Below are 14,839 nucleotides of genomic sequence, written 5' to 3' on the forward strand. Positions count from 1 at the left end.
CCATTCTCTTCCAAGGAATTTTTCTTGATTTCAGCTTATTAAAGTTACTTTCAGTGCAAGGGCACAATTTCTGGTCAATGAGAGGATCAGCTGTCATTCTCTATTTTTCCAAAGGTGGTGATAACAGTTTCATTCAATGGAAGTTTAAACCATTCACAGACATCCCATTTTATACCAGAAGAACAAATATATTAGGTCATGCTCAATTGAGATGAGATATCTCCAAGTCAGTTAAAGCAAACAAACAAACCCATTACCATTGACTTGATGTCAACTCCTAGTGATCCTATAGGACAGAGTAGAACCACCCCATAGAGTTTCCAAGGCTGTAATGTTTAAAGAAGTAGATTACCACATCTTTCTCCCTTGGAGTGGCTGGTGGGTTTAACTGCCAACCTTTTGATTAGCAATTGAGTGTTTAACAACTGTGCTATTAAGGCTTCTTTCTCCAAGTCATTGTTCAGTGTTTTAGACCTTGGTTAGTTTCTAAGGCAACTGCAGGAATAAGTAATTCTGACTTCCTTGGCAATCAAGAAGCATTATTTATATCATTTAGTTTTTGTATCAACCCTGGGGTGCAGTTATTGTTTTCAGTCTTATAAGTTGGGCCCTGAGTGGTAAAGTAACCCTTAGGTTACTGTTTCCACATAAACCCGTAATTTGGACAGAACTTCTAATGGATGTCTCAAGAGTGTATGCAATAGAAAATTATTTTAAAGATATTACCATTCCAACTGCATCAATGAAAATGATCTAATCAATTTTATGTAATCCAACATTGAAGTGAAAGTTGAATGAAATAACTTTCTACAAACATGTTTTCTACCCCTGTATAATATGTTATATCTGAAACTACATGAAACTTTAACATTTTCTGTAAATGGAAGCAGAATACAAACTATTCATAAGCCATAGTATTTTCTACCTTAGGTGTACATCTTTAGTGGGTTGCTTAGGAGACTGCATGATATGCACTAACAAACAACAACAACAACTCACTGCCATCAAGTTGATTCGACTCTTAGTGACCCCTCCTTGGGTTCCCGAGGTGGTATCACCATGGAAGTAGATTGCCCAACCTTCCTTCCAAGGAGTGGGTGGTGGATTTGAACCACCAGCCTTCTGGTTAACAGTAAAATGCCTTAGACATTACATCACTAGAGCTCCCAATATGGACTAAAGAAGTATGAAATTTAACAGAGAGGATTGCCTTGAATAAAACTCTAAATTGGAACCTGAGAGAAATAATGTACAAAAACAAAAGTCAGATCATATTTCTATCTTTTGCTTCCCTACTATTATTAATCTTCAAAGCATCTCCAGGTCTTCTATATACTCCAACCCTCTCTTGCCCCTCTATTCATCAGGATCTCTCTGCCTGCATCAAACCTTCAGACTGCACACACTCACACACATGCACTTACTCACAGCTCATATGAATGTTCTGTTTTTCAGTTGATGACAAGTATTTACCAGTTGCTGTAGAGTCTTTTCTGACTCATGGCAACCTCTGTGTGACAGAAGAGAAATGTGTTTCATAAGGTTTTCAATGGCTGTTTTGGAAGATGGTCACCAGGCCTTTCTTCCAAGGCACCTCTGGGTGGACTCAAACTTTCAGCCATTTGGCTAGTAGCTAAGCTCATTAACCATTTGTACTACCCAAGGACTCTGCCAAGCAGACAACCTCTATTTTATACCCATCATATCCATTAAAACTAAACTTGCTGCCTTCAAGTCAATTCCAACTTAGGTGTTAACTATTTGCACCACCAGGGACTCCACGACATAACTACCTCATGTGAAATGGAATGTCGCCCATAGTCCAAAAACTGTGCAAAGGGTCACTGTGTGCCTGATTCTGCCTAGCTGAGACACAGACAACTGAGCCAGGAAAGGGGGATAGCATGGGTGTTGTCTTTAAGTTAGGGTGCAAGGACCTGAGGAAAAAATTATTAAGTGTCTGAAATGAAGTCAATGATCCAATGTGAGCTAGGCAAATGGGGGAAGGAGGTATCCAGAAAGAAAACCAAATCAGACAAAATTTGAGAGATAGGAGAGAAATCATTTCTAGCAGATGGAGAGAGCAAGGTCTGCTGCCCAGAATGATGATGTTGTTGTTGTTGTTGTTATGTGCCGTCGAGTGAGCCCTGACTCATAGCGACCCTTCCTAGGGTTTCCAAGGCAGTATCACTATAGAAGTAGATTGCCCCATCGTCCTTCCTAGGCCCAGAAGGATAGTCTGTGGAATTATATACAGTTAGATGGCTGAGTAAATCGACAACCATTAGTTTGAGTCATAAGCAGTCACACTGCTCCCATTTAGTCTGTAACTCCTTCCAGAATGTCTTACCAGAAGCAGCATTTCCCCATGTTGTTTGCTGAGCATCATCAATGGGTTGCAGATATCTTGATACATCCAAACAAATCTATGTATTCTAAGCATGAAGTTAAAAACTTAACCAAATCTTAGAGGTTCTGTGAACTAAGGATAAGATGAATCTTGAGAAAAATTTCATGGACAACTGTGTGTTTTTTGCCCATCCCATCTCTATGAGAATCCTTGATGTTTGAGGTGCACGCGGTATCAAATTTCTCAATAAGTAAGGAAAGCTAGGGCTTATTTGTGCTCATTTACTAATCTATAGTGAACAATTACATGTTTTTTCATCATGTCAAAGATTTTGCTTCTAGGTATGGCTGGCATCTGTCTCTTTCCCAACCCTACAGCACCTTCCTACAGAACCAAATCCACTTTTCAAATTTATAATCCTTGACAGGGATGGAGTATCCAATAAGCAAGGTAAGCAAAGCTTACTTGTGTTTACTTACTAATCTGTAGCGAACAGTTTCACATGTTTTACCACACCAAAGATTCTAAATATCTATGCACCTAATCCCTACATTTCTATACCCTAAATTTCTGTACACTAAACAACAGAGCTACACAATACATAGAAAAAAAAAACTTATTCTTACTTGTTAGAACTAAAATATCTAAAAAAAAAAAATTACACTTATTTCTAGACTTCAACAGTCTGCATTCAGTAATTGATAGAATAAGTGAGCAGAATATTAATAAGGACAAGGGTTAGCAAAAATGTTTTTCCTGAAGAGGGCTACAGAGTAAATATTTTAAGCTTTGCAGGTCAAATACAGTCTCTGTCACATATTTTTGTTTTGTTTTCGTTTTATACAACCCTTTAAAAATGTAAAAAAGCATTGTCAATCTACAGGCCTCACTAAAACATGGCAGGGGTCAGATTTAACTTGTCAGCCCCAGTTTGCCAAACTCTGAGAAAGGATGTAGGTAAACAGAACTTAAACTAAAGTCCAAGTTGGCCTAATAGGTATTATACAACATTCCACCTCAACAACTACAGAATACAAATTGTTTTCAGGAGCACATGGAATATTCCTCAAAATAAATCATATTCTGAACTATTAAACAAGTTCAGAAACTTTAAAGAATGCAAATCATATGAAGTATAATCTCTGATGAAAGAGTCTTAAAATAGTCATAATAATAAAAAGAGACCTAGAAAATCTTCAAATATTTTGGAAATTAAAGAACACATTTCTAAATAACCCATTAGTTGAAGAGAAAATCACAAGAGAAATTAGGAAATATTTTTAAGTGCAAGCAAAATATATAAAAACTATGGGAAACAGTAAAATCTGGGCTTAGAAAGAAATTTACGGCAAAAGTTTGCTCTTAGATTCCTTAAACTGAGTGCTTTCCGGGTTTCCATCTTTAGCCTTCTTTTTTCACTCCTTCCTTATCTATGCTCATGACTCATTTATTTTAAAACTTGTGTTGAATATTTTAAACAAGAGGTTTACTTTTGTATTTTAGAGAGCTTACTCTGATATCAAAAGGAGAACTGGTGGCACAGTGTCTAAGGCTTTTGACTGCTAACCAGAAGGTAGGTGGTTCAAACCTACCAGCTGCTCCATGGAAGGAAGATGAGACAATCTACTTTTGTAAAGATATAATAAATACGTTGGGGTCACTGTGAGTTGAAATCGACTCAATGGCAGTGGGTTTGCTTTTGATTTTACTCTGATATCAGCTTGGAAGGTAGGTCTGAAAAAGGTAAAACTGAAGGAAGGCAGGTGCATTGAGAGATTATATGGAGAAGTGATAAAGATCCAAACTAGTCAGCAGAAGTAGGGCTTGTGAGACAGGGATAAAGAAATATTTAGAAAATGAATTCAACAGAGTTGGTGATGCACAGAACGCAGCTATAAGGAACAAGAAAAAGGGAGACACAGAATTCTTGAATGAATGAATGATCAATTTATATATAACCTGGACAGCCTGAATAATGACAGTCATTCAACAAGTCAGTAAACGGGGTAATAAACATGCTTTGGGGAAAACGGGTATACTTATAACTTAGGATATACTGTGTTTGAAAAACCTGTTCAGAAAATAGTTGAAATAGTTCTGTGTCTGAGAGAAGGCGCCATGGCTGTATATACATATAATTATATGATTATATATGTATATAGTTCTCTCTCTCTCTTTTTTTCAAGAGTGGAGGAGTATTCAAATTTCTGTATGTTTCCACATGCTGTTTTTCCGCTTGAATGCTCTCTTTCTTCATCAATTCAATTTGATCTCCACGGCTCTCAGTTCAGATATCACCTCCTGATAGAAATGTTCCTTGACTCATCTCATGCCCTCAAGCCCACCTTCAGTTCCCTCCCCAGCTATTAGATCTACACCTTTGTACATTTATAATGTTGTATTTATAACACTCTAATGAATATACCATTTATTACACTCTAATGCAATTGTTCAAGTTTACACACCAACCATTAAAGCCAAAGATTAAGAAATTAGAGATTTTTGCCACTTCTGCAATCAGAAATTGATCAAACATGCAATCAGGGTGTATTGATCATTCCTGGCTGGCAATTGGAATGCAAAAACTGGAAATTAAGAAGAAGCATCATCAGTAGTTGGCCTTGGTGAGAGAAATGATGCTGGAGATCACATGATAGAATTTTGCAAGACCAATGACCAATTCATTGTAAATACTTTTCAACAACATAAAGGTGACTACACACGTGGACCTCACCAGATAGAATACACAGGAATCAAACCAACTATATCTGTGAAAAAAAGATGATAGAGAAACTCAATATCATCAGTTAGAACAAGGCCAGGGTCTGACTGTGGAACAGATCATTAATTGCTCTTATGCAAGTTTAAGGTGAAACTGAAAAAAATTAGAAAAAGTCACTGAGAGTTAAAATATGACCTTGAGTATATCCCACCCGGACTTAGAGACCATCTCATGAATAGATTTGACACATTTAACAACAATGACTGAAGAGCAGATGAATTGTGGGATGATATGAAGAACATTATGAATGAAGAAAGCAAAAGATCATTAAAAAAAAAAAACAGGAAAGGACAAAAAAAAAAAAAAAGGATGTCGGAAGAGACTCTGAAGCTTGTTCTTGAATGGAAAACAGCTAAAATGAATGAGGAAATGATGACATAAAAGAGCTGAATGAAGTTCCAAAGGGCAGCTAGAGAGGACAAGGTAAGTATTATAATGAAATACACAATGATCCAGAGTAGAAAACCAAAAGGAAACACATTCAACATTTCTCAAGTTGAAAGAACTAAGAAAAAATTCAAGCCTCGAGTTTCAATATTGAAGGATTCTATGGGGGAAAATATTGAATGATGCAAGTAGCATCAAAAAGAAGATGGAAGGGATACACAGTGTCACTGTACCAAAAAGAGTTGGTCAATGTTCAAACATTTCAGGAGGTACCATATGACAAAGAACCAATGCTCCTGAAGGAAGAAGACCAGGCTGCCCTGAAGGAATTGGTGAAAAACAAGGCTCCAAAAATATCCTTTGTTTCAAAGCACAGGTGCAACACTGGAAGCCATTGTGTATGTCAAGAAATTTTGAAGATAGGGACCTTCTAATTGACTAGAAGAGATTCATATTTGTACCCATTCCAAAGAAAGGGAGCCAATAGAATGTGGAAATTATCAAAAAGTATCATTAATATTACACATAAGTAAAATTTTGGTGAAAATAATTCAAAAACGGTTGCAGCAGTACATAGACAGGGAATTGCCAGATTCAGAAGAGTATGTGGAACAAACAATATCATCGCTCATATCAGATGGATCTTGGCTGAAAGCAGAGGATATCAGAAGCATATTTACCAGTGTTTTACTGACTACACAAAGGCATTTCACTTTATGGATAATAACAAATTATGGATAATATTGGGAAGAATGGAAATTTCAGAATATTTCATTGTGCTCATATGGAACCTGTACATAGACCAAGAGGCAGTTGTTCAAAAAGAACAAGAGGATACTTCATGGTTTTGGATCAGGTGTGTGTCAGGGTTGTATCCTTTCATCAATCTGTATGGTGATAAAATAATCTGAGAAGCTGGATTATATGAAGAAGAACATGGCATCAGAATTGGAGGAAGACTCATTAACAATCTGATATATATAAATGACACAACTTTGCTTGCTAAAAGTGAAGAAGACTTGAAGCATTTACTGATGAAGATCAGAAACTACAGCCTTCAGTATAGATTACACTTCAACATAAAGAAAGCAAAAATCCTCACAATTGGATGAATAAGCAATATCATGATAAATGGAGAAAGATTGAAATCATCAAGGATTTCTTTTTACTCAGATCCATAATCAATGACTATGGAAGCAGCAGTCAAGAAATCAAATGACATATTGCATTGAGCAAATCTGCTGCAAAAGACCTCTATAAAATGTTAAAGAGCAAGGATGTCACTTTGAAGACTAAGGTGTGCCTGATGCAAGCCATGGAATTGTCAATAGCCTCATATGCTGTGAAATCTGGACAATGAATAAGGAAGACAAAAGAAGAATTGATGCATTTGAATTGTGGTGTTGGCTAAGAATATTGAATATACCACAGACTGCCAGAAGAACCAACAAATCTATCTTAAAGGAACTACAGCTGGAATGCTCCTTAGAAATGAGAATGACTAAACTTCCTCCCTTTTTCTTTGGTCATGTTATCAAAAGAGACCAGTCCCTAGAGAAGGATATCATGCTTGGTAGTCGAGAGTCAGCCAAAAGGGGAAGACCTTCAATTAGATGGATTGACACCATAGCTGCAATCATGGGCTCAGGCATGGCAACAATTGTGAGGATGGCACAGGACCTGGCAGTATTTGGTTATGTTGTACATAGGATCAATATGAGTTGGAACCAATTCAAAGGCAACTAATAACAACAGTAATTCAACTGTGGATTATTTGTCCTTTATCTAGAAAAGATTGTGAGCTCCTTGATGCTTGCCATCTCTGCAGGCTCTGTTTTTTGTATAATGCCTGGCTCACAGGAACTGGTCAGATGGGATCACAGCGATGCAGAGTACATAAGAACACCAATCAAGCAGATCTCAGTTTGAATTTTGACTCTTGTACCTATGAATCTCTGAGCTTGAATAAATCATTTAATCTCTTTGAGTATTGATTTCTATAAAATGATGTTAATAGTGCTACTTTTCTTATACAGTCATTGTGATATATTAGTTATGTATTGCTGCACAACAAACTATCCCAAAACTTTACAGCTTAAAACACCCCCATTTTTTATCTCAAACTTTCTGTGGGTAAAGATTCTATGCATGGCTTAGCTGAATCCTCTGCTTCAGAGACTCTTACAGACTGCAGTGAAAATGTCAGCCAGGTCTAGCATCTTATGTGAAGGTTGAGTTGGGAAATGATCCACCTCCCAACTCAATCATGTGATCTTTGGCAGGATTCAGTTTCAAGAGGATTAGGTTGAGTGAGGGCTTGAGTTCATTGATGGCTGTGGGCACTTTTTAAAAATGTCAACTTTTTCCAACAAAGCTATCAACAGAGAGAGTCTGCTAGCAAGATAGAAGCCCGGATCTTTTGTGACTTAACTACAGAGTGACATCCCATCACCTTTGGCATATTCTGTTGGTTAAAAGTAAGTCATTAAGTCCAGCCCATACTTAAAGGGAGAGTATTACACAAGGGTGTAAGTACCAGGAGATAGGAATTGAGGGGCATATTAGAAGTCAGAGGAGCTCTATTGGAACAATAGTTAAGCACTTGGCTACTAACTGAAAGGCTGATGGTTTGAACCCACCAGCTCCTCCCACGAAGATTATAGCCTAGGAAACCCTATGGGGCAGTTCTATTCTGTCATATAGGGTTGCTATGAGTCAAAATTAACTAGACAGCACACAGCAATTAGAAGTCCATAAAACTAAAACAGATAATGAAAGTAAAAGGCTTAGCAAAGTGCCTAACAAATAGCAAATGCTCAAACAGCTATTCTTATTTGATGGACAAATGAACAAATGAATGAATCAATGGTCCTGCAGTTTGCCAGAATTACCACTAGATGGTAGTGCATCCTTCATACCATTTTGTTGTTGGACCAGGGTCAGAGATTTTGAAGACAGGAGCCGCCAAAAGAACCAGAAGTAAAAGAGCATTTTTAGGTGATGAAATAAACGAAGATAATTTGTTAAAGTGGAAATATTTAGCACAACCAAATCTCTAATGAATTCCTAGTGCACTTAGAAAACTTATCTTGCTATTATCCTCCAGAATAATCAATAAAGCAGACAAATCAACAATAACAACAAAAAATCATTTATCCTCACTTTAATGTATAAGGTCTCTCATTCAGGGAATCATACAGCTCTCATTTATATATTTTTATTTACTTTAATTATCAGCAATTTGGATGATTTTGTATTTCTATTTTGAAATAGGATGCCCATTATATTTTTGTAAATAAAAATATAACATGGTCATTATAAAAATTATGGAAAATACAGAAAAGTATGAAGAAAATCATTAAAAGCAATCTACTCCCACATCCAGAAATATCTTGACACATTTCCTCTTTTTCTCCTTGTTCTTCTTTCTCTCTGTTGCTTTTCTCCTTGTCATCCACCCCAACATAGTCTCATGTCCATAAGTGCACAAGTACACACACACACACGCGCACGTGTGCACGCACACACACACACACAATAGGATCCTATTGTATATAGCTTTGAATTCAGAGTCCCTGGGTGTTGTAAAGAGTTAATATACTTGGCTGCTAACTGGATGGTTGGAAGGTCAAATCCACACAGAGGCACCTTGAAAGAAAGACCTGTAGATCTATTTCCACAAAATCACCCATTGAAAACATTATGGAACACAGTTCTACTCTGACGCTCACAGGGTTGTCATGGGTCAGATTCAACTCAATGGCATCTTTTTTCATCATTCAACGGTCTATGAGCATTTTTCCATTTTCAAAATACTATCTAAAAATATAATTTTTGTGGACTCAGCAGCTCTGCAGGAAAATCTCTGGTTTTGTAAATCAGAGATGGAATTTAAATGAAGTAGCTCTGGTGGCATAGTGCCTAAGGCATTTGACTGCTAACCAGAAGGCTGGCGGTTCAAACCCATCAGCCACTCCTCGGAAGGGAGACCGGGCAATCTACTTTCGAAGAGATCCCGCCTCAGAAACCCAAGGAGGGGTCGCTATGAATCTGACCGACTCCATGGCAGTGAGTAGCATGATAAATAAAAACACAGGGAGTCGCCTTAGAAATTCTATAGACAGAGATTTAAGTGAAAACTCTGCCACTTAAAACAGCCTGGAGACAACCTTTCTGAGAGTCAGCTTCCTAATATTAAATATGTTTACTTTTCAGGGTTGTAAAAAGGATAAATGAGCTAATTAGGTTCAGCACCTGTTGTTGTTGTTGTTGTTATGTGCCGTGGAGTCAGCCCTGACTCATAGCGACCCCTCCTTGGGTTTCCCAGGCAGTATCACTACGGAAGTAGGATTGCCCAACCTTCCTTCCGAGGAGTGGCTGGTGGGTTTGAACCGCCAGCCATCTGGTGAGCAGTCAAGTGCCTTACCCACTATGCTACCAGAGCTCCCTATGATTCAAAATTTTAAGTGTTCATGAATACTAGTACATATTGTTTGCAAATAACTTCTAATACATACAATGTTTTTGTTGTTTCGTCTTATGAAAATGACCAAATCTCTTGTCAGATATCAAAAGGCAAGTTTAGATGTAATAGTATGGTAAGTATCGTTCATTTATATTTAAATATCATAATTGTTGTTAGGTGCTGTCTAGTCGTTTCTGCTTCATAGCGACCTTAGTAAAACAGAATGAACACTGCCTGGTCCTATGCCATCCTCACAATTGTTGCTATGCTTGTGCCTATTGTTGCAGTCACTGTGTCAGTCCTTCTCATTGAGGGACCTTGTTGTGGGGCTTCCTTTTTCTTCCACCCTCTACTTTACCAAGCATGATATCCTTCCCCTGGGACTAGGCCAACTGAAAACATAACCAAAGTACAAGTGGCAAAGTCTGGCCATTCTCATTTCTAAGGTGACTTCTGGCTGTAATATTTTCAGACAGTTTTGTTCATTCTTTTGGCAGTCTATGGTATACTTAATATTCTTAGCAAGCACCACAATTCAAATGCATCAACTTGACTGTGGTCTTCCTTATTCACTGTCCAGTTTTCATATGCATATGAGGCTACAGAAAAGACAAGGGCTTGGGCCAGGTGCACCTTAGTCTTCAAAGTGGCATCTTTGCTTGTTAACAAAGCAATATGTCCTTTGATTTCTTGACTGCTGCTTCCATTTGATTGTGGATCCAAATAAAATCAAATCCTTGATAAATTCAATCTTTTCTCCATTTATTGTGATGTTGCTTATTCGTCCAGTTGTGAGGATTTTAGTTTTCTTTATGTTGAGGTGTAATCATACTGCAGACTGTACTCTTTGATCTTCATCAGTAAGTGCTTCCAGTCATGTTCACCTTCAGCAAGCAAGGTTGTGTCATCTGCATATCTCAGATTCTTAATGAGTCTTTCTCCAATTCTGATGTCATGCTCTTCTTCGTATTGTCCAGCTTCTTGGATTATTTGTTGAGCCTACAGATTGAATAGGAATGATGAAAGAATACAACACTGATACACACTCTTCTGATTTTAAACCATGCAGTATTTTCTTGTTCTGTTTGAATGACTGCCTCTTCATCTATGCACAGGTTTCTCATGAACATATTAAGTGTTCTAGAATTCCCATTCTTTGCAATGTAATCCATAACTTATTATGATCCATCAGTTGGATGTCTTTTCATAGTTAGCAAAACACAGGTAAATATCTTTATGAAATTTTCTGCTTTTAGGCAAGATCCATCTGACATCAGCAATGATATCACTCATTCCATGTCCTCTTCTGAATCTGGCTTGAATTTCCAGCAGTTTCTGATTGATGTACTGCTGCAACCATTTTTGAATTATTTCCAGCAAAAGTTTACTTATATGTGATGTTAATGATATTATTTGATATTTTCCACATTCTGTTCAATCGCCTTTCTTTGGAATGGGCATAAGTATGGATGAAAGCAAGCTTCTATCACCTGCATATCACAGGTTGATAATGAGTCATCTTCTAGTCCCGATGCTCCCTTTCTCTTCATGTAGTCCCTCTTCTTGGATTGTATTACTACTGTACTTTATCATACTGAGCTTACATGCTTCTATCCCATTATTGTAAAAGCATTTTATTTTACAGAAATATAATTGAATTTTTTACAATTGATTTTTAGCACCTTCCTAAAGAATCATGCTTTTGTTATTGAACATATTGATATATGTATGCTATTAGCAAATAATCTAAAACATGCCTATATTTCTGAAATAATTAAAAGTTGCTTCACTGTATACATTTTTAAATAAACCTTTTATTTTACAACAATTTTAGATTATTTTGAACATAGTACAGTGAGTTCTTTCATACCCCACACCATCTTTTCCCCTATTATTAACATATTACGGCACATTTACCACAATTAAGGAAAAATATTGATACATTACTTATAACTTACATCTACACCCGCTTGAATAATTTTGTTTAGAAGGATCAGCACAAGACTAGTCTCTAGGAAGCAGAGGTTAAAGATGTTGCAAAAATCCGACTTTTCCAAACTGCTGTACCTCTCTACCATTTCTAACATCAACTATTATTCCTCCCGTAAGTATTCTCCCTCCTGTCTTAAGGTTCTGTATTTTGCTGCAAGGTCTCCCAGAACTCTTGAACCTCCAAGGAAATGTTCACAAGGTTGTGCAGGCTGGCCAGTCTTAAATCCGTGGATCAGGTGTCAGTCTGGAGGATTCTTCTCGTTCACATATTGCAAGGGCTGACAAACTCAAATTGGTAGGTCGGAGAACAAGCTGCTGGCTCGTAAGGCTGCAGAAGCTGGTGAATAAGATCATAAAGGCTGCTGGCTCAAGCCTCAAGAACCGAAAGTCAGATGATGACAAAGCAGATGTAGGATCCAGAGCAAGAGAGAGAACTATTCCAGAACATTTCTATATATTGGATGCAGAGCTATACCCTCAAGGAAATAAGGGTGGTGAGTTGAGTCACACCTTCTTGTAAGTAGGTGACTCAAGAGGCAACCCACCCTAATTCCACCTCATTAACATAATGGACAACTTACTCCAAAATGGGTGTATAACCACAGGCATAGAAGCTATGATTTATAACACATCACAAAACATAGAACTATGACTAGAAGGGCTGTTTTAAGTAATTCACAGCACCACAATATCTTATTCAAATTTCTTTAGTTTATTCCTAAACACAAATGCAATACAACACACTGCCTAGGACCCACTCTAAATTTCTGGTTTGAGTTTTATTTTTTAAGTCATAGAGTAGTCTGAATTCAAGAACCACATAAAAATACAGTTTCATAATTAGAAGTTATGAGGGGAAATTTAATGTTTTTTAATGTTGTACCTAGAGTCAAGTACAAGATAAGCCTCTATTAGCACAAACCAAAAGAACCAAACTCACTACCATCAGGTCAGATCTGACTCATAGCAACCTCTTCTTGGGTTGCCAAGGCAGTATCTCTACAGAAGTAGATTGCTTAACCTTCCTTCCAAGGAGTGGCTGGTGGGTTTGAACTGCCAGCCTTCTGGTTAGCAGTCAAATGCACTACACCACCAGAGTTTCCAATCTCACTCTGAGTAATTTTTAAAATCTATTATACTTACTAAGAATATGACTATTCAAAAGTCACACCTTCATGCAGAGATGAGGTCTTAGAATTGATTTCCCACCCTATTTTACAGACTTCATCCCTCCCTGCCACATGTTATTGTTGTTATGTGCCAATATCCATTCAGACTCAGTGATCCCAAGTGACAGAGTAGAACTGCCTCATAGGCTTTTCTAGGCTGTGATCTTTATGAAAGCAGATCACCAGGTCTTTCTCCACAAAGCCAATGGATTGGGTTCAAATCACCTGCCTTTCACTTAACAGCTGAGCACTTAACTATTAATGTCACCAAAAGGCTGTGTAACAGACCATAGAAATCAACAGGTAATCCCATTGCAAATGCCAGTTTGACTATAATTGTAAAAGAATATATTCTATATTTTTACCTAGTATTAGATGTACTTTGTCAGGAAGTGTATTTTTCTAAATCTCTAGTCCACAAAAATGTCAGTAAAAAAATTCTTTTTTTTTTTTCTGTACTTTTTAAATCAGAAGAAAAACCTCCTTCTTACAGACCTGGTCTTTAAACCTGAGAGCAGATTATGGGGAGGCGGTATAATGTCTCCCTACTTCCCTTCAAGATGATAGGGTTTGTGAGTTAAAACTCAAACTCAAACTTACTGCCAATGAGTTGATTCTGACTCATAGCAATCCCCATTGGGTTCCAAGGCAGTAAATCTTTATGGATGTAGATCACCTCATCTTCTTTCTGTGGAGCGGCTGGTAGGTTTGAACTGCTGACCTCCTGGTTAGCAGCCAAATGCCTTATCCACTATGCCACCAGAGCTTCACTATTTTGTGACTACTTTTTCTTTGCTTTATATTGTTTTTATTTAATATAATAACCAATTCCAATGATAAGTCACTTGTTTTGTTTGTTGTGGTAGATAAGTTGTAACAAAATATTTGCCATCTCACTGTTCTTCACAAGTGCAATTTAGTGACATTTATTGTGTTCATCATGTTGTGCAGCAACCATCACCATTATCATTTCCAACTTTTTTTCATCACCCTTAACAGAATCTCAGTGTCTTCTTAGCAGTGATTCCCTAGAGACAGGACAACTTTCTTGAAGATCACCTGAAAGGACAACAACTGTGGCCATAGGAATCAACATCAAGCTGGTTCTTAGTACATGCAGGTCAAGTATAGCCCAATTCTCCAATTTCTCCACATCAGCCATTCTCCTCAAAGTACTCTGACATCAGCCATTCTCCTCAAGGCACTCTTTCTGTTGGATCTGATAATTCATTGCAGAGAAAGGTCACAGAAAACTCCCGGAAACAATATAAGTACAATAAGAACTTTAATAACAGAGGGAAAAAAAAAAACCTCACTGCTGTGGAGTCAGATCCAACTCATAGCGACCCCTCCTTGGGTTTCTGAGACAGTGTCACTATGGAGGTAGATGGCCCAGCCTTCCTTCCAGGCAGTGGCTGGTTGGTTTGAACCGCCAGCCTTCTTCTTAGCAGTCAAATGCCTTAGGCACTATGCCACCAAGCTCCCAATAACAGAGAAGGATATAAACAAAAATGAAGATTTGCAAAGGGCAGGTTCCAGGAGGGGTCAGACTGGGCAGGGGCCCACCAGCCAATCCTGGTAAATTCAGCTACTGGATAGGGCTTTGGAACCAGGACCAAAAGGACAACTTGCTCTTTTAGTAAAGTGATTCTATGCCAGTACATTTCCCTATCCCCCATGACTTCCCACTTCTG

At 37.7% G+C, this 14,839-nt stretch overlaps 1 protein-coding gene across 1 annotated transcript in view; it reads left to right on the top strand.

Annotated features, from left to right (window-relative positions):
- CRB1 (crumbs cell polarity complex component 1) overlaps positions 1-14,839 on the top strand; it is a 315,639-nt gene that overhangs the window by 203,804 nt on the left and 96,996 nt on the right. The window lies entirely within an intron of this gene.

This window comes from Orycteropus afer, unplaced genomic scaffold, assembly GCF_000298275.1.
Source record: "Orycteropus afer afer isolate SDZICR_OR568_19922 unplaced genomic scaffold, OryAfe1.0 scaffold00075, whole genome shotgun sequence".
NCBI classification, from domain to species: Eukaryota; Metazoa; Chordata; class Mammalia; order Tubulidentata; family Orycteropodidae; genus Orycteropus; species Orycteropus afer.